This window comes from Hyperolius riggenbachi, chromosome 2 (genome assembly GCF_040937935.1).
Source record: "Hyperolius riggenbachi isolate aHypRig1 chromosome 2, aHypRig1.pri, whole genome shotgun sequence".
Classification (NCBI taxonomy): domain Eukaryota; kingdom Metazoa; phylum Chordata; class Amphibia; order Anura; family Hyperoliidae; genus Hyperolius; species Hyperolius riggenbachi.
Window position 1 is genome coordinate 180,946,107 of NC_090647.1, and position 21,834 is coordinate 180,967,940.

Below are 21,834 nucleotides of genomic sequence, written 5' to 3' on the forward strand. Positions count from 1 at the left end.
AGATGACCATGTCAGGGAACTTTTGGTTTTGCTGGACTTGAACTTTAGGGCCTGGTGTCCCCGAAAGACACTACCTGGGTCACAACCTTGTGCCTGTTGCACTGCACCTGTAGTCCTGCACCTGTGCCTTTGATTCCTCTTGTTCCTTACTTTGTTGTTCCTAATCACTTGCACAAGACCCTTGGAGCCATGGGTGAAGGACACCTACACTGGTCGGTGAGAGGCCTAGCCTTTTCACTGGCCTGTGTCCTTCATCCATGGCTCAGAGGGTCCTGTGCCAGTGGTTAGGTTTTAGAAGCACTAATAATTTAGGGCCTGGTGTCCCCGAAAGACACTACCTGGGTCACAACCTTGTGCCTGTTGCACTGCACCTGTAGTCCTGCACCTGTGCCTTTGATTCCTCTTGTTCCTTACTTTGTTGTTCCTAATCACTTGCACAAGACCCTTGGAGCCATGGGTGAAGGATACCTTCACTGGTCGGTGAGAGGCCTAGCCTTTTCACTGGCCTGTGTCCTTCATCCATGGCTCAGAGGGTCCTGTGCCAGTGGTTAGGTTTTTGAAGCACTTCAATTTTAGGGCCTGGTGTCCCCGAAAGACACTACCTGGGTCACAACCTTGTGCCTGTTGCACTGCACCTGTAGTCATGCACCTCTGCCATCGGTTCCTCTTGCTCCTTACTTTGTTGTTCCTAATCACTTGCACAAGACCCTTGGAGCCATGGTCGGTGAGAGGCCTAGCCTTTTCACTGGCCTGTGTCCTTCATCCATGGCTCAGAGGGTCCTGTGCCAGTGGTTAGGTTTTAGAAGCACTAATAATTTAGGGCCTGGTGTCCCCGAAAGACACTACCTGTAGTCCTGCTCCTCTGCCATCGGTTCCTCTTGCTCCTCACTTTGTTCTTGTTCCTAATCACTTGCACAAGACCCTTGGAGCCATGGATGAAGGACACCTTGACTGGTCGGTGAGAGGCCTAGCCTTTTCACTGACCTGTGTCCTTCATCCATGGCTCAGAGGGTCATGTGCCAGTGTTTAGGTTTTTAAAGCACTTCAATTTTAGGGCCTGGTGTCCCCGAAAGACACTACCTGGGTCACAACCTTGTGCCTGTTGCACTGCACCTGTAGTCCTGCTCCTCTGCCATCGGTTCCTCTTGCTCCTCACTTTGTTCTTGTTCCTAATCACTTGCACAAGACCCTTGGAGCCATGGATGAAGGACACCTTGACTGGTCGGTGAGAGGCCTAGCCTTTTCACTGACCTGTGTCCTTCATCCATGGCTCAGAGGGTCATGTGCCAGTGGTTAGGTTTTTGAAGCACTTCAATTTTAGGGCCTGGTGTCCCCGAAAGACACTACCTGGGTCACAACCTTGTGCCTGTTGCACTGCACCTGTAGTCATGCACCTCTGCCATCGGTTCCTCTTGCTCCTCACTTTGTTCTTGTTCCTAACCACTTGCACAAGACCCTTGAAACCATGGATGAAGGACACCTACACTGGTCGGTGAGAGGCCTAGCCTTTTCACTGACCTGTGTCCTTCATCCATGGCTCAGAGGGTCATGTGCCAGTGGTTAGGTTTTTGAAGCACTTCAATTTTAGGGCCTGGTGTCCCCGAAAGACACTACCTGGGTCACAACCTTGTGCCTGTTGCACTGCACCTGTAGTCATGCACCTCTGCCATCGGTTCCTCTTGCTCCTCACTTTGTTCTTGTTCCTAACCACTTGCACAAGACCCTTGAAAACATGGATGAAGGACACCTACACTGGTCGGTGAGAGGCCTAGCCTTTTCACTGACCTGTGTCCTTCATCCATGGCTCAGAGGGTCCTGTGCCAGTGGTTAGGTTTTTTAAGCACTTCAATTTACTAGGGCCTGGTGTCCCCGAAAGACACTACCTGGGTCACAACCTTGTGCCTGTTGCACTGCACCTGTAGTCATGCACCTCTGCCATCGGTTCCTCTTGCTCCTCACTTTGTTCTTGTTCTTAACCACTTGCACAAGACCCTTGAAACCATGGATGAAGGACACCTACACTGGTCGGTGAGAGGCCTAGCCTTTTCACTGACCTGTGTCCTTCATCCATGGCTCAGAGGGTCCTGTGCCAGTGGTTAGGTTTTTTAAGCACTTCAATTTATTAGGGCCTGGTGTCCCCGAAAGACACTACCTGGGTCACAACCTTGTGCCTGTTGCACTGCACCTGTAGTCATGCACCTCTGCCATCGGTTCCTCTTGCTCCTCACTTTGTTCTTGTTCCTAACCACTTGCACAAGACCCTTGAAACCATGGATGAAGGACACCTACACTGGTCGGTGAGAGGCCTAGCCTTTTCACTGACCTGTGTCCTTCATCCATGGCTCAGAGGGTCCTGTGCCAGTGGTTAGGTTTTTTAAGCACTTCAATTTTAGGGCCTGGTGTCCCTGAAAGACACTACCTGGGTCACAACCTTGTGCCTGTTGCACTGCACCTGTAGTCATGCACCTCTGCCATCGGTTCCTCTTGCTCCTCACTTTGTTCTTATTCCTAACCACTTGCACAAGACCCTTGAAACCATGGATGAAGGACACCTACACTGGTCGGTGAGAGGCCTAGCCTTTTCACTGACCTGTGTCCTTCATCCATGGCTCAGAGGGTCCTGTGCCAGTGGTTAGGTTTTTTAAGCACTTCAATTTATTAGGGCCTGGTGTCCCCGAAAGACACTTGGGCAGCTATGCCCTGCAACTCTTCCAGCACAAAGTTGGTGGTTGGTGTTCCTTAAAACTGACCGGGCTATACCATAGATATGTTATTTTTTTGTCTTCCATGTTGGAAGAATGTTTCCATGTTGGAAAGTGGTTGTTTGTGCAATAAAAAAATTTGTTTTTACATACCTCAGTGTGATGAGTAGTTCTTGTGGTGTGACTGCTCTCCTGAACGTGGTATCCTTCTTCCTAAGGTCATCCTTCACCATCTCCAAAAGGGTATCAAACCTGTCAGGAGATGGAAAGGAAGAAGCTGTAAAGTATGTTGTGGGACAAGGTGTTGGGTGGAGGATGGGGGAGGTGTGTTTACAGAGGTTTGGGAGTGTTGTGGAGGGTGGGGGTGTAGTGTATAGCTAGGTATACAGGGGTGTGGGGGTCAGGGTGGTGTGTTTAGCTAGGTATACAGGGATGAGGTGTTGTGGGGGTGAGGGTGGGGTGTTTAGGAATGGTGGGGGTTGGTGTATTTAGGCCTAGATACTTACAGGGGAATAGACATCCGAGTGTAGCTGTAGAACTTCTGTGGGTGTCGTCTGAGGTCCCGGTAGAGGGCCTGGAACTCTCCCTTCCTCTGCCTCCTGGCTAGTAGAGGGTGCACCCACCATCTCCTGCGAGGAGCACGCCTTCTCCCCACATAGTAGTAGGTAAACAACAGGAAGGAGAGAATTCCCAGGTAATAAGCGTAAAAAATGACTGGATCCATGGTCCCAACTGCTGTCTCTGTATCCAAGGATGGTCTCCACACGTCCAGCTGTCTCCAACAATGACCCCAGAGCTTCTGCTGACCTCCCAGAACCCCAGGTATTTATACAGGTTGTTATCTCTTTAAGAATCCGGATCCGGACCGCAACCGTGTTCATACCGCACGGAAACCGTATGCAACCGGACCAGATCCGGACCGGATCCGGACAGGAACCGTACGGTTCAGGTCCGATCCGGCTCCGGTGCGGTCCGGACATCCGGTGCGGTTTTTGCAAAACCGCAAGTGTGAACGGGGCCTAAGGTACCTGAAATATGATTAATAGTAGCCTACTCCCACTGAACTACAGATGCATCCCAGAAGCTCCACAGAATAGACTACAGTATATAATGACCATTATACACCATTTGAAAACCTAATTCCATGAACTGCGGTTACAGTGACGTTATTACTGGATATAACTTTGATTGGTGATAATTAGGCTGACTGGACGATAAGAACGTGCAGAACATTTTTTTAAGTAGGCTTTATACATTATGTTTTTAAACCATCCTTCTTCATTCATGAACTGTGAACCTACAAAATTATGCCTCTGAAGAAGTGACCTTGTTATGGGTTGTGAAACGCACCTTAGGCAATTTATGTGATAAACGTGTATTAAGGACTTTTTATGCTATGTAATATAGGACAATTAATTGATTTTGTAATTAAAAGTTATATTTTATGTTTAAACTGATACTACTAGGCCTTGAAACCCTAATTTTGTATTTTTTTGCTATTTATTTTTCCTATTGTATATTGGTAATAATTAGTCATAAGTGATGGGTAGTTACTTTTATGTTGACACAAAGAATGTAGAAATATGAGTGGACTTGCTTCCTGCATCTGAGCTAAGAATAAAATCAGTTCTAAATGTTTACAAAGTTAGATATCGCTGCTTTAAAGGAATAGTGATTGCAACAGTTAGTTTAATTTTGTGTTTTTATATTTTACAATCTAATTTCCAAGAAGTTGACAAAATATATCTGTATTCATTTGTGCTTTGCTGCCTCTCACTCTATGTATAGTCGTATCCCTTCTATTGGCATACGTCCTTTATACATTAAATATTATAGAAACCTAATATCTCCAAAGCTGAAAAGAGGAATTTGGCAATGTTGCTTGACTGGGAACTATTTAATCACTATATTCATACTGAAATAAAAGGAAAAGACTCAGATTACAGGGATCTAGTAGCTGTGTTTTGAGAAGTGACTAATAATTGCACTTGAAAGAAGAATCACTGTTGGCAGAATATGCATTTTATTTGCAATTAATATGTCTGGTAATTCCTATTTACCAAGCCAGTCTTGCTGAGATCACCCAGAAAAGACACCTATCTAGCTGGAATGTTTTGTAGATACCTGTGAGAAAGCTACAACTAGTATGAATCACTGTAACTGTAAGAAAGGGAATGATGTATGAAGACACTATGGTGCATGGGCGTAACAATTGCCCTGCAACCCCTATAATTGCACGGGCACTCAGGGGTTTTGGGGCCCCTACTCCACCCATCTGCATGTAGAGTGGTGCAGGGAGCAATATATTTACCTGCTTCTAGCACTGTGGATCTCAGTACATCACAGCAGCAACTCTCTCTGCTGCCATTCACTGAGCTCCCAATCAGATGACTTGCATCTGACATGTGATAGGGAGCCGGTGAATGGCAGCAAAGCAGCAAAGAGAGTGTGCTGTGATTCACAGAGGAGACCCATAGCACTGGAAGCAGGTAATATTATACGCACTACCTGTTCCAGTGCTGCAGAGGTCTTCCATGCATCACAGCACACTCTCTCTGCTGCAATTCACTGGCTCCATATCACATGACCAATGCAAGTCATGTGATCGGGAGCTCAGCAAATGGCAGCAGAGAGTTGCTGTAATGTTTGGAGATCCATGGTGCTGGAAGTAGGTAAATATAATGCTCCCTGCCTTACTCTGCATGGTGGAAGGGGGTGGCAGGGATGTTTGTTTACTGGCTGCCTGCCTGTCCCCTGGGGGGTGGTATTTACCTACGTGGGCCCATGCAATCTTTTTTTTGCAGGCGGGCCCCATACATGGTAGTTACGCCCCTGTGGTGCATATTCACTAAACTTCAGTAATCAAAATAATGTGCCCAAATTTCAATGCACAATGAGAAGAATGTATAGCATGAAATGTATTGCATTCTGCATACAGTTTGCATGTCATTTGAATTATTTTGCATCTCATTAATCATCTTTTGTGTCTACAGTGGGTAGAATTAACCCTATATCTTGCCTTGGTTGTAACAAACCTATTGCAGAAATTTGAGTCACATGACATTTGTCTGACCAGAAATGACTCTTCAAATGTGTTTTATTGCTGCGTCTGCTCCTATTGGAGTGTCTAAAGGTGCCCACTAATAGTACAATTTTCAGCGAAGAATTGTCCGAGAAAACAGATAAATGCGATCAAATTGGCAGAAAATAAACCTCATTGATGTCCTAAATCGACTGCAAATGATTCTAAGGGTGATCTTCAACTATAATTTGGTCGATCATAAAAAACAGTTGTTATAATTGGTTGTGATAGATAGGAACAACAGATTAGTTACTTAACCCCCCCCCCCCCCCCCCTTAAGGACCAGAGGCTGCTGGTACGCTAAAACGCAGCATCCAGACAAATCACCACAATAATCCGTCGCTCCCGCCGGTCACGCCACTCTGTCCCCGCCGCAGGCTGCTCTCTCTGCCATCTCTATGACGGCAGAGCGCTGTGCGCCGGTCAGGAGCCGCTTTCATTGGCTCCTGACCCTGTCACTCCATGTAAGCCAATGGGATTGGCTTATAGTAATTACAGGGCCAGGAGCCAATGAAAACGGCTCCTGCCCTGCTCACAGTGCTCTGCCGTCATAGAGGCGGCAGGGCAGCACATTGCGGCGGGGACAGAGCGGCGAGAGCGGTGGGAACGGGTGGGGACGCGCAGTGAATGGGACGTAAAGTTTGCGTCCGGTCAGAACCGCAGCGCCACCCACCCACCGTAGATTTAAACTGCGTCGGTCCGCATTAGGTTAATAATTGATGTAATACAACATTTTGTTTCTGATCATTTATCTGATCACTCAGTCGATTCATTCTCTGGGGCAGGCTCTCTAAGGGTAACAAAGACAACAAAAACATCTGCCAAAAAAGGTCAGGGACCATGGGCCAGCGTCTGAGAGCGCAAGGGACACATCAGCTGCAAGGGGCTGGAGGAAGCCCGGGTATGTAGATCTAAGGTAGCATAAAATGACTCATGATTTCTTTAAAGGTATAACTTGGGCTTTAATAAGTGCAGGGAGGACAAATCATTTGATAGTTCATCTCAACATACAGTGGTTTCTTTTTTGGTTACCATACAGCTAGACTGATAATAAATCTCAGTACCAGGTTAAGCAGCGCTGCTGCTCTGTGAAAATAACAATGAGTCATGGAAATTACATTGAAAATCAGTCATATGTTTAGATATGCCATCTCACATATTCTATAAATGAACTGAATGCTTCAATAGATAGTAAGTACTGCAGGCTGTATGACGAGAATAAATCAGCTTGAAGTGAGCACATTATTATCAAACCCTAACATGGATAAAGAGCTTTTTATATTCTGAGAACATCTTTGTAGTTATAAAATGCATGGAAGCTGAGCTCTATGAAAGCAACATTCATTTTAGTTTTAAACACTAAACTCAATTTTACTTTCTTAAAACAGAAAGAATTTGTAAATATTCATAATCCATTTTTTCAGGTCAGTTAGCTGACCAGAGTCCTGGTGGCGATCTCCTGCCATTGATCTCCTCACCACTGCAAACTTCTGCCAGTGATCGTAGCTTGGGTCTCAACCAGGTACAAGTCTATTTTGCTGCATTCTGTTTATTTTCTCCACACTAAGGACATATATTTAAACTTAAAGCAGAGATACCGAGAGCCCAGTATAGTGTAGTATGTATTGGATCAAAGGTGAAAAATTGACAAGTAAGTATTATACTCACAAACGTGGGTTACCACCAAGGCAACCACTGTATAGGCAGGTGGGGAGATTAGACCTGTCCCCACTCAGGATTAAGATGTCGCTCTCTGAAGAAGAAGAAAAAGGGTTTATCACCCTTCCACCGAGGGTGGAAATCTTGATAAGTGAAAGTACAGAGGCGCCAAAAGGATAAAAAACGATAAAATGTTTAAAATATTCAGGTGGTGCCAAGCGTGTCTCAGACCTACAGTTGTATGATACTCCCGTTGTTTAATGCCTGATGAAGCGGGATTGTGCCCGTGAAACGCGTTGCTGTTATTGTTCGTGGAGTATGTAAATAAATTGCCTTTTTGTTACTTACGACAGTATCAAGTCTGTTTCTGAGTGGTCGGTCCACCGCCGCCACCTGAATTATTTATCCTTTTGGCGCCTCTGTACTTTCACTTATATATTTAAACTTAGTTTTCCTTCTATTCAATCACACTATTTAGTCCATTCTTAGGTTTGCAGCATGTTCGGAAGCTGCAGCTTGCTCAACCACATCGGCTTGGTTGGGCCATTAGTGTGCAACAGGAAGTTGGTTATGTGTGCACAAGCAGTGGCGTAGCTAAGGAGCTGTGGGCCCCGATGCAAGTTTTACAATGGGCCCCCCCCCCAAGCACTTCATACATAGCAATTGATACGGCACACCAAAACCTGCCAACGGCAACTACAGAGTCAGAGGTGCAAGAAGGGGATGGGAAACAGTTTGTTAATGATTACCACTATTCAAAGTATCTATAGAAGTGATTATTATGAGCACAGGACCAATAGAGAGCTAATACTGTAGTTGAGGGAGGGCCCTTCAGGGCCCCTCTGGCCCAAGGGCCCCGATGCGGTCGCTACCGCTGCACCCCCTAGTGCTACGCCCCTGTGCACAAGGCATGGATGCACATTCCTGTCTCGCATTACTGGTGGTGTGCATGTGCCTTAATTTACCATGTTTGCAGCACGATACCTGTGCCAGCCTCTCCACAGGCAATAACGCCCCTGGCCACACTATTTAAGGCTAAGCCATTGTTAGACAGTAGGGTGCTGCTGTTTCTTTTGCAGCTTGTGCATAGTCCTCACCAGTCTTTTCTTGTCTTTGCCAGTTTGATTACCTGTTGCGACTCAGCTAGCTTTTGACCTTGATTATTGGTATCCTCTTGTCCAGACCTCAGCTTGTTTAACCGGTAATCCTACTTGAAATCCTACTGAATTCCCTGATCCCTGCTTGTTATACAACTTTGCTACCTGCCAGCAGTCATGAACTTTGATCTGTACTTGACTACTCTTCCGCCAGATCACCGGTTTGCTCCGCTTGCCATCTCTTAGAGAGTCTGCTCTTTCTATCACCAGTGGGGCAGTCCCAGAGGCCACGAACTGGTAGCTACTAGGCAGCAAAGTAGTCTGTTGTACACTAGAGGTGGCACTGGCAGCCAATCATCCCTTGCAGGGTGCTCTGGTGAAGGCCCATAGCTACTTTAGACTCTGCACCCTGGGAAAGCCCACACCTACCGCTGGTGCCAGGATCAACAGTTTTCCTGAATTATAACAGTTTATTTGCAATTGTGGAGGGAATAAGACATCATGGGATGTCAATCAGGATTTTTCTGATTGGTTCACATTGACGTGTATATTTTTATGTATAGTGAGCATAGGACCCCCTAGAGCAGGGCTTTTCAACCCTGTCCTCAAGGACCACCAACAGTGCATGTTTTGCAGAAAACCACAAACATTCACAGGTGATGTAATTAGTGTCTCAGCAGAGCTGATTATTAACTATCTCTGTGGATTTCCACAAAAAACGCACTGTTGGTGGTACTTGAGGACAGAGTTGAAAAGCTCTGCCCTAGAGGATGTTGGGCTCTTAGGCCACCTCATGAGGTTTCTTTCTAATAGTTTGGCCAGTGGCCTGCTGGAGGTCATTTTGTAGGACACTGGCACTGGCACTGCTCATCCTATTCCTGTGTGCCCAAAGGAGTAGATACTGGTCCTGCAGATCGGTTAAGGGCCTTCTACAGCTCTGTCCAGCTATCCTAGAGTACCTGCCTTTCTCTTTGAATCTTCGTCATGCACTTGAGACTTTGCTGGGAGACACTGCAATCCTTGTGGCAATGGCAATCATGAAGGAGATGGACCACCTTTGCAACCTCCGTACGACTCAGGTATGATCTCATACTATCAGTAGCAACAATGACTATTGCCAAAACAGTCAGAAAAATTGAGAAGAAAAAAATGTTAGTGGCCTCCACCTCTTAAATCTTTCTTATTTTTGTTGTTGTCTCATTGTTGCCTCTCTAGTGCACCCATTGTTAAATCCATTGCCATCATTTCAACACCAAAGCAGCTGGAACTGATTAACATTCCTATCTGCTACTTAACCGGCCAGATTAATATTCCAAAAGCTTTAGTGACCTGATCACTAATCAACAAAAAAGCAATCCATGATCTACATATCATGACAAATGAACACCAATGAGATAAAAAAATGGTAATTTATTCAAGGACATATCCCAAAGTCAATAAAAACAACCATACTGCCAAAGTGGCACAGAGGTAAAGGGATTCAAAATATATAAACATGTACACATGTAATAATATTATAGGCTCAGACAGGTAAGTATGCCCAAACTGCAATTAAATCCTAAAAGTAACAATATACCTGCGGAATACAATAATGGACAGACGATTGCAACAAAGAGTATATGGGTCTAAGAAAAAAGAGCCGCCTTACAGACTGTAGCAATGTTACCCCCTGGTCCAAATGGCAGTGTGGACATTACATGTATCGCACCCTCCTAGGTGCTTCCATCTCCGAAGAAGCACCTAGGAGGGTATATATATATATATATATATATATATACACACAGTGGGATGCGAAAGTTTGGGCAACATTGTTAATCGTCATGATTTGATTTATGAATCCAGGGTTTGTATTGAGCGAGACTAGCTGGTGTCATGTAGGCTGCTCCTAGGGCTTACATTCGGGTGAGGTCTTATATTTCAAGCATGCTAGGAATTCCTTCTAGGGCTTATTCTTAGGGGATGTCTTACTTTAGGGGAAACACAGTGTATATATATATATATATATATATATATATATATATATATATATATATATATATATATAATGATAAAAGAGCGTTAACTTCATGTCACGAAACCTTAATTCCAAACTGTAAATGAAACAAACTTTGGGTGAAATGACCCCTTGGCCCAAATGCAATTAATTTTTTCCTTCTGAGTTTTCTCCTAGGAGATAATTCTTCACCTTCTCTTTAAAATAGTTTTTCAGCACTTCGTAATTGAAAAAGTACCAAAAAGTAGGTGAAACAGTAGTCTCAAAATTATTTTGAGTCATTTCTTGCTTGCTGGTGGTTTAAAAGGCATATTGACAAGGTGTGAAAATATCACACAGGAGCGAAGTTAATTGCATATGGGCCTTTATATCTTAACGCATTTGGAAAATATATATATGTTTTTTCAGTCTGACTCAATACAGAAGCAATTTTTTACAAGAATAATTTCAAACAAAGATATTGCAGTCAGACCTGTTTGTCAGGGACACCTGATCTCCTGGGAAAATCGTTTGTTTCAAGTGAAATGATTGTGAACAAACATTGCAAAATAAATTATGCAGTTGAGCTGTGATGCTCACCCAAAGGGGTCTTCACATAAAATAAACACGGCAGGTACAGACATGAACAGGCCTCATACGAAACTAAATAAATAAAAATCAAAGTATGCATTCAGCAAGATTCAGAACTACTTCTATCCCATGTGTTTCACCAAATCACTATTTAATTATATCATGTCATTATAAATACACTGAATATATGTCACAGACAATCTCATGACATGAGAGTTAAAAAAAATCACACTCCTTCGCCATATAAACTTAAAAGAGAGCTCCAAGGACTGTCATTGGATTGAGAGATGACTTAGAATAGCGAATACCTTCCAGGTGATTTAGGGATACCATGAACTGTCTGGATATTCCTTAGTACTGGTCCAAGCCCTACCCCATAGAGAGATATCAATCCATACCATGCACTGATGAAGACCAAAAAGTCAGAAACAGGCTGGATGTATGTTAGATCGGTGTGACTCTGTAAAAGTGTAAATTATTACTGATTTTTACTGATATATGTAATTACTGATATTTTACTACAGCTTAACCTAACACTAATCCCACACGGAGGCCTCCCTTACCGATATCTAACCTTAACTGCCCTCCCCCATGCCTACCACTTAAAAATAGCCCCCGTCCCCGGGTAACCTTAACCATCCCCCCATGCCTTAACCTTAAAATGTCTGAATGTGTAAAGGTGTGAACAGATGTCTTTACAGTTGGGCTATGAGTAAGGACCAGTGGCATAGGGCCTGAGGTCGCAGCAGTCGCACGTGCGACCGGGCCTGCCTCCTGAAGCCTTGAGGGGGGGCCCGGCCCCCCCACCTGTGTGCGTGTACTGAGTGAGGCGGCACTTTAACTTACTACTAATTAATGCGGCAGCGGCTCCCAGAGACTGTCTCCAGACAGACTCCTCCTCCTGAGTCTCCTTCGTCTCACAGACCGCAGTGGATGCTTCAGAGTGACTGTCTGATTACATTTGTGACTATCAGTCACTCAGTCACTCTGGCGCCGCCTCTCCTCCACGGCCACCGGCTGACTTAGTGGCTCGCATGAGGTCACTCACTCCTCTCCTTCTGCACCGCCCCCTCCAGGCTCCAGTTGGCCCTTCACTGATCTCTGGCTGGCCTGGCTCCTCCCATCTTCCTCGAGTGAGCAGAAACAGCCAGAGTCAGTGTGTGGAAGTCTGTGGTAGACGTGCTTGCTTGCCGCCCAGACAGTGCCCATAACGTGCCTGCAATTCTTCTGCCAAGACTGCCATAGTACAAGCAGTAAGCAGCCAAGTATTGGGGGTTCCAATAGAGATATAGAGCCAGCTAGTGGACTTCCCCCAGATAGTAGTTTCCCCAGGGACCTGGAGCCGGCTTGTGAATCCCCAAGTCTGACACCCAGTTTCCCAGTGAATAGTGGTCCCCTGGGGCCCCTGCATTGTATTTGCAGTGGAACAAACCTACCTGTTTGGCTGGCACCCTCCTCCATCAGCCTGTGTACTTTCACCTTCATCCTTGTGGGTGCCTCTTCTCTGTTATCCCCGCAGCATGTTATGTGTCACAGAGAAGAGGCACCTGCGAGGGTGAAGGCAGAAGCACACAGGCAGACAGAGGCATGCGCAGGCCAGACAGGTGGATTTACTCCAGTATGGATACTCTGCAGGGACAGCAGAGACCACTAATAAGGAGGTCGTCAGACATGGTAGGTCTGCCAGCTGGCTCTGTGTCCCTGGGGGAACACCCGTTATAGTAAACTCAGGTATAGTAAACGTTAGGGTATTGTAAACTATGTGTCTGAGGTCCTAGCCAAGTGCCATAATAAGCATTTATTTTATTTTTATTTAAGTATTTATGTAGCACTGACATATTACGCAGTGCTGTACAGAGTATGTTGTCTTGTCACCTAACTGTCCCTCAGAGGGGCTCACAATCTAATCCCTACCATAGTAATTTGTCTATGTATGTAACATGTAGTGTATGTATCATAGTCTAGGGCCAATTTTTGGGGGAAGCCAATTAACTTATCTGTATGTTTTTGGGATGTGGGAGGAAAACGGAGTGCCCGGAGGAAACCCACACAGACACAGGGAGAACATACAAACTCCTTGCAGATAGTGCCCTGGCTGGGATTCAAACTGGGGACCGAGCGCCGCAAGGCAAGAGCGCTAACCACTGCGCCATAAGAATAAGGGACTAATGCCTGGTATAGAAAACCCTGATGTAACAGAACTTCTGTTATCAGGGATGTAGAAATAGGGGGTGGAGAGGTAGTGACCGCATCAGGGCCCTTGGGCCAGAGGGGCCCAAAGGGCCTTCCCTCAACTACAGTATTAGCTCTCTATTGATCCTGTGCTCATTATAATTACTTTTATAGATACTTTGAATAGTGGTAATCATTATCTAGCTGTTCCCCATCCCCTTCTTGCACCTCTGACATTGTAGTTGCCATTGGCAGGTTTTGGTGCACCGTATCAATTGTTATGTATAGAGTGCTTGGGGGGCCCCAATGTCAAACTTGCATCGGGGCCCACAGCTCCTTAGCTACGCCACTTGTAAGGACATTGCCGTCCGAAACATGTCAGCCTTTTTATCCTGTCTTACTTATTTTGTGTTACCAAATAAAATGTTTGGATGTCACCTGTCGGAGAGTGCGGATATGGCTTTCCTTCTCATGTAATGCTGCTTGATTCCAGCACCTCAGGACAGGGTGAGAGAGTTTAGCGGTGTTTCTCCAATCCTACCTTTTACTCTGCATAGTAAAAGGAGGAGGTAAATAATGGGAACCTCCCAAAACTGCTTCTTAGGGGACATATGATGGACACCTAATGATTTCATATAACAGGGGGGAGGGGGGACATTGGGCCTTGAAAGCCGGCTCAGTGGCCTTGCAGGTGATTTGATTGAAAGGGGGTGTTAACCCCCCCCCCCCGCCCCCCAGTTACTTTTGCCCCAGTTTGTTTGATCTCATTTAGCCCCTTATACCTTAAAGGTGGTTCTCCCTAGCCAACTGATCAACTCACATGTTTGAATGAGTCTAGAAATAACATATATAGCAGATTTTTTAATTATGGCTGCAGGAACAAACGAGATATCTTAGGACATAATTGACTACCTAAAAGAAATAATAGAATACCTGACAGACAAGTCACACTCATTTTCTGTATAAACTTAACAGAGAGCTCCAGGAAGAGCCAGTGGATTGATGACTGACTAGGAATAGCATATGTAATGTATACCTTTTACAATTTTTGTCCTTCAAGGTATCAGCTGTGAAAATTTCTAAACACTCTCTCTAGCCAAGCAATTAACTCAAATGTTTGAATGAGTCTAGCAATAATAGAACATAAACAGTATAGCAGATTATTTGAATTACAGCTGCAAGAACAAATGATTTATCTTAAAATATAATAGAATACCAAACAGAAATAGCTAATTAATTATTCACTGATATCAAAAAGTATACTTACCTTCTGATTTTTGCCGCAAAAATACTCGTATGTGAAATTTGCGCTCATCACTAATCAACACATACAGTAGATTACAAAACGTACACTGTGTTAAAAGAAATTTTTAAAAACACATTGACACTCCCTCAAATACTACCTTCACCATGAGGTTGAATTCTATAGGCAGCACAATAGTACCTGGATTTGTCCATAATAATATTGCACCAAATAATATATAAAATGATTCAAAGATTATCCAAATAATAAGGAGTATATTTTTTCCCTTTGAATATAAGTCTAATTTAGGGGTGTCAAACTCAATCACATAAAATGCCATACTCTAAAACAAATAGTTACATAGTTATTTGGATTGAAACAAGACATACGTCCATTGAGATCAACCAGAAAATAAAGTGTAACAACAGCCTGCTCCCTCAGATATCCCTGTTGATCCAGAGGAACACAAAAAACCCTTACAAGGCATAGTCCAATTAGCCCCAAAAGGGAAAAAAAATTCCTTCCCGACTCCACATGGCAACCAGATAAAATCCCTGGATTAACACCACCAAGTACCTAGTAATTATAGTCATGGATGTCTTTTAACGCAAGGAAAGCATCTAAGCCCCCTTTAAACGCAAATATAGAATTTGCCATAACTATTTCCTGTGGCAATGCATTCCACATTCCACAGTCTAAATTGTGGTTGGCTAAATTGTTTATTACAATTTACTGTGAGGGCGGGAAAGTGGGTGGAACTCCTAAGGGTACCTATACATGTGGAGGACAATACCTGAATATGTGCTATCATCTGCAGTAAAAGAAAGGAGGAAATGCAGAGCGCCAACCTGCGCTGTATAATTTATTTCTTGAATGTGCAAACAGCAAACTAGAAGTTACATTTGTATTGTTGGATGTCCAGGCAGGTAGGTTATATACATGCGTGTATACTTCTCCCCAGCTGTATATGACCAATGACAATGGGAGGTGCATGCCAGTGCCACGTCAGTTACTAAATACAGGTCACTGGTAAAGTGGCTAACTGCTGCTTTAAAACATGAGCTTTTAATATGCACCTCCAATATCCACATTCAATGGATCCCTTACAGTTACGTAATGTTTGCTGTCAAGATTTATAGACTTACAGTATAATCAATGTGCAGACGTGCCAGCACCCATGATTGTCCGCAAGGTCCTGTGCATCCCTCTAACAAGATGTTCCATAGCTGACCGTTACTGATGTGGTGATGTCACCTTGAAGTGCCAGATGCCTCTTTGTACCTCTGTAGATCACAGCAGAGCATGTTTTATCGATGTCAGCTCGTGTTTTGTATCTTAGCAGTTTTGTAAATGAGCAAGCCATTCATTGTGATCACACGTCTACTGATTACTATCAGCTGGCATAACACTAAATCCTAAAATGAACAATTATGAAGAATGAAGTTACGCTTCTGTACAGACACCACAGTGATCTTAAGCAACCACGTCTGTGACTTTAGCACTTGGACTACTGTATTGAACAAACAGATGTGACCAGGAAACCTGTACATATGTTCTTTGCCCAGAGGGAATAGTACAGATGCAGTCCAGTATTTATATCCAGCACCATTTGAATTTATTATTCCCCTTTGATATTATCTGCTGCCCACATCTACAAAAATGTGAAGAGACATAGGAATATGCTATGATTTACAAGTGAAGCACAACATGCACAATTCGGGCTATTGTACTGAAGGAACATATTATGGCCTGATATGGACAACTGTTCCAAAATGAGTCTGAACATCTGAAAAGGGTCTTGGGGGCTAACAGCTTATATTACTAACAGACATCTAAGTAAGCAAAACACACACACACACACACACACGCACACGCGCACGCACGCACGCACGCACACACACCTGTGAAAACACATACCAGGTCTAGTCCAGAAAACCTAGACTAGAGGTTTTTTTTGTTTGTTTTTTTTTGTTTTTTTACTTTAATTTTTTTTTGTTTTAAATTTTACTTGACAAAGAGGTTCTGCGGTATTAATCTGGTTACTTAAAGGACAACTGTAAGAGAGGGATATGGAGGCAGCCATATTTGTTTCCTTTTAAACAATACCGGTTGCCTGGCTGTCCTGCTGGTCTATTTGACTGCAGTAGTGTCTGAATAACACCAGAAAAAAGCATGCAGATAATGTTGTCATATCGGACAATAATGTCAGAAACACCTGATCTGCTGCATGCTTGTTCAGGGTCTATGTATAAATGTATTAGAGGCAGAGGATCAGCAGGATAGCCAGTTACAGTTGTCCTTTAAAAAACAAAGGGGGTTGTTAACCAGTTTCAGCTATTTGGTGTGAATAAAATTAACAACAAGAACAGCGGGGGGAGGCAACAATACAACAATAAGACAACAATTAAAAAGGAATGGTTTAAGAGGCAGCAGCCAATGACATTTCCTCCTCCTCATATTTTCTATTTCACTGATACTTAATATGCAAAATCGACAGCTGTATTCATCGAAAACATGATCGAACATGTTAAAAAATAATCTAATCGATGGAATCGATGCCGCGAATCGCGCCGCAAAACGTATTTGTGTATACAGCATAGGAGAGCTGGACAGGGCTGTAGCAGGTCTTTAACCCATCGGCAGGAACAGTATCTGCTGTGATTATCTCTGACCAAACAATCAGAAACAGACCTTATGATGGTGGCCTGAGGGCCCCACATTCTCTTGTGTGCCCTGTGCTCACTGCCTGACACCATGGACCTCGACTGGTATTTGCCATTGAATGCAGGATTAGCAGGTCTGACACTGGCACCCTGGGCTTTTCACAAATGACAGCAGATTTACCCTGAGCACGTGTGAAAGTATCTGGAGAAGCTGTGAAAAATTCTATACAGCTTGTGTTATCATTCAACATGACTGGTTTAGTGGTGGGTCAGTGATAGAGATGGCCCGAACGGTTCCAGGTGAACTTCTGGGGTTCGCGATCGTGGAGAACCGCAAACTTTTCTGGAAGTTCGATTTGCCCCCATAGTGCATCATTAGGGTCAATTTTGACCCTCTACATCACAGTCAGGCAGCAGGCACATTGTAGCCAATCAGGCTACACTCCCTCCTGGAGGCATTCCCCCCCCCCCCTTTTAAAATGCAGGCAGCATCAGGCATTGGACTCACTCGTGTGCCTGCAGTAATTAGAGAAGGGAGAGCTGCTGTGCAGAGACCTATAGGGAAAGCTTAGTTAGGCTCTTGTAGGCTTCTTAGCTTGCTCCTTGCTGATTCTTATTGCGAAGAAAGCATCCTTCAACAGCTCTTTTGAGAGCTAATCTTGTTCTTGTGATCTATTTTTTTTGTGTGCGTGTCCCACAGACACTTGTGTTGCATAGACAGCCTTGGTAATTCCTACTGTGTGCCACTGCCAGGCCCAGCACATTCAGTAACTACCTGTGTGTGTGACAGGTGCACATTGTAATACTCATCACTGCATAAACCTACTACCTGTTGTTCACTTCAGTACACCCACCTACCTACGTGAGCGCACGCAGTGTCACTGTGCCTGTCCGGTACCTCTCTGTGTGTAACAGGTGCACATTGTAATACCCATCACCGCATATACTTACCTGTTGTTCACTTCAGTGCACCCACCTACCTACGTGAGTGCACGCAGTGTCACTGTGCCTGTCGGTTCCTGTCTGTGTGTGACAGGTGCTCATTGTCATACCCCTCACTGCATATACCTACCTGTTGTTCACTTCAGTGCACCCACTTACCTACGTGAGCGCACACAGTGTCACTGTGTCTGTCCGGTACCTGTCTGTGTGTGAAAGGTGCACATTGTAATACCCATCACTGCATATACCTACCTGTTGTTCACAGTGCACCCACTTACCTACGTGAGCGCATGCAATGTCACTGTGCCTGTCTGGTACCTGTGTGTGTGTGACAGGTGCACATTGTAATACCCATCACTGCATATACCTACCTGTTGTTCACTTCAGTGCACCCACCTACCTACGTGAGCGCACGCAGTGTCACTGTGCCTGTCTGGTACCTGTGTGTGTGTGTGTGACAGGTGCACATTTGTAATACCAGTCACTGCATAATTGTTCACAGTATCTGTGTGACCACACGCTGTGTAATATACCACTCTGAGCATAGCTGTTAACTACACCTGTGTGACAGCTGCACATTGTATTGTAATACCAGTCACTGCATACCTTTCACTGCACCTTTCACTGCACATTGTATTAGTCAAGTCAGTACATACCTTTCACTTCATCCCCCCCGATATGGACAAAACAGGTAGAGGTACAGGTAGAGGCAGGCGCAGACCCAGAGGCAGGCCATCCAGCAGGTCTGTTCGAGGTCATGCTGACGTGATTTCGTGCGGCCCTGGCCAAAAGTACAGTGCTCAGAAGAAGGCACGTCCCATTAACTCCCAAGATTGTCAGGACGATGTTGACTATTTAACACAGAACACCTCATCTTCTGCAGCCACCAGCGCTACTACTAGCACCACATCCGCTGCATTTGACACTTCGCAGGAGTTATTTGGTGGGGAAATCACTGATGCACAGCCATTCTTAATACAACAAGATGAAGGTGCTAAGCAAGTTACACCACCTCATATGTCTGAGTTATGCGAAACTATGGACGTAAGGTGTGAGGAGGAGGATGATGAAGTACCTGCTGTTGGTGCAGTTTATGAGGTGTTTGAGGCAAGCAAAGCTGGGGAGGATGATTATGATGATTATGATGATACGGATGCCACTTGGGATCCTAAGAGACATGATGACCAGGGGGACAGTTCAGAGGGGGAGTCAGAGAGGAGTAGGAGGAGACGAGATCCTGAAAGAAACAGGGGGAGCTCGTCATCAGAAACAGCTGGTGGCAGTGTCTGACGCCATGTATTGCAACCTATGGACAGCCAGCCAACATTCCCTTCAACGTCAGCTGCTGAGGCCACCATAGTGCCCACACCCCAGGGTGGCTCAGCGGTGTGGAAATTTTTTAATGTGTATGCCAAAGATCAGAGCAATGCCATCTGCACTCTCTGCCACCAAAAATTGAGCCATGGAAAGGCCAACACCCACGTAGGGACAACTGCCTTACGAAGACACCTGCAGAAAAGGCAAAAACTGCAATAGTAAGACCACCTAAAGAAAAGAAGCACACAAAAGCAAAGCCACCCTCCTTCTCCTCTTCCTCCTTCAGGTGCATCATCTTCAGCCGCTTTCTCCCTTGCACCTTCACAATCACAGCCTTCCTCCTCCACTCCGCCTCTCACCTTGTGCGGTTCCTGCTCCTCTGCCCACAGCTTCTTCAAAGTCAAGTCAGCACCAGGAGAGTCTGGAGTGCAGAGACGCTGAAAGTCATAGCACATCATCTTTTTCCCTACTTGGGTGCTTGCTACACACTGGGTTAATATTGGACTGCCCCCAGCAGCAGCCAGGTGTCCGTGAGGGAAATATTTGAGCGGAAGAAGCCAATGTCTGCCAGTCACCCCTGGCCCCGCATCTGACAGCTGGCTTGGCGGAACTGTTAGCTCGCCAACTGTTGCCATACCAGCTGGTGGACTTTGAGGCCTTCCAAAAATTTGTGGCCATTGGGACACCACAGTGAAAGACACCAGGCCGCAATTATTTCTCCAAAAAGGTGATACCCAAACTGTATCATGAAGTTGAGAGGCAAGTGGTGTCATCTCTGGCACACAGTGTTGGGTCAAGGGTCCATCTGACCATGGATGCCTGGTCTGCCAAGTACGGTCAGGGCAGGTACATCACTTACACAGCCCATTGGGTCAACCTGGTAACCGTTGGCAAGCAGGGAGTACGTGGCTGTGCAGCGGACCTAGTTGTGACACCTCCACGGCTTGCAGGCAGGCCTGCTACCACCTCCTCTCCTCCTGCTACATCCTCTTTGCTGTCGTCGTCCTCCTCCTCCTTGGCTGAGTGGCAGATCAACTCTACTGGTGCTGCGATCTCCTCTCCAGCTACACAGACCCAGCTCCCCAGGGCCTATGCTGCATGCGAGGTACAACGGTGTCACACCATATTAGACATGTCTTGCCTCAAAGCGGAGAGTCACACTGGAGCAGCTCTCCTGGCTGATATGAACAAACAGGTGGATCAGTGGCTGACCCCGCACCAACTGGAGATCGGCAACGTGGTGTGTGACAACGGCAGCAATCTCATTTCTGCTTTCAATTTGGGAAAGTTGACACATGTAGCCTGCATGGCACATGTGCTGAATCTCGTAATTCAGAGATTTGTGTCTAAGTACCCAGGCTTACAGGACATCCTAAAACAGTCCAGGAAGGTGTGTGGGCATTTCAGGCGGTCTTACACGGCCATGGCACGCTTTGCCAATATACAGCAGAGAAACAACTTGCCGGTGAGACGCCTGATTTGTGATAGCCCGCTGGAATTCGACCCTCCTGATGCTGGACTGCCTGCTACAACAGGAGAAAGCCGTCAAACAGTATCTGTACAACTATAGTCAAAGGACACAGTCTGGGGAGATGGGGATGTTGTGGCCGAAGTACTGGACACTGATGTGAAATGCCTGCAGGCTCATGCGGCCATTTGAGGAGGTGACAAACCTGGTGAGTAGCAGTGAAGTCGCCATCAGCAACTTGATCCCGTATGCCTTCTTCCTGGAATGTGCCGTGCATAGAGTGGTGGATCAAGCTGTGGAGGAGCGTGACCAGGAACAGGAGGAGGAGTTGTGGGATCAATTCTCAGCAGAAGCAGATGATTCCTCAACACCTGTGGCAGCACAGAGGGGGGAGGAAGAGGAGGAGGAAAAGTCGTGTGGGGAAGAGGAGTCAGATGATGAGGAAGGTGTTGTTTTGGAGGAGGAGGATGAGGCGGAAGAACAACCGCAGCATGCGACGCAGGGGGCTTGTGCTGCTCAACTTTCCCGTGGTATTGTTCGTGGCTGGGGGGAGGAGGAGAACTTAGCTGACATCACTGAGGAAGAGCAAGAGGAGATGGTTAGTACGTCTGCATCCAACTTTGTGCAGATAGCGTCTTTCACGCTGTCTAGCCTGTTGAGGGACCCCCGTATAAAAAAACTCAAGGGGAATGAGCTGTACTGGGTGGCCACGCTACTAGACCCTCGGTATAGGCACAAAGTGGCAGAGATGTTACCAACTCACCTGAAGGCAGAAAGGATGCAGCACTTGCAGAACAAGCTGGCAACTATGCTTTACAATGCGTTTAAGGGTGATGTCACAGCACAACGCAATGAAGGTACCACTGCCAGTAATCCTTTTCCCATGTCCACGCAGGCAAGGACAAGACACTCCAGCAATCTCATGG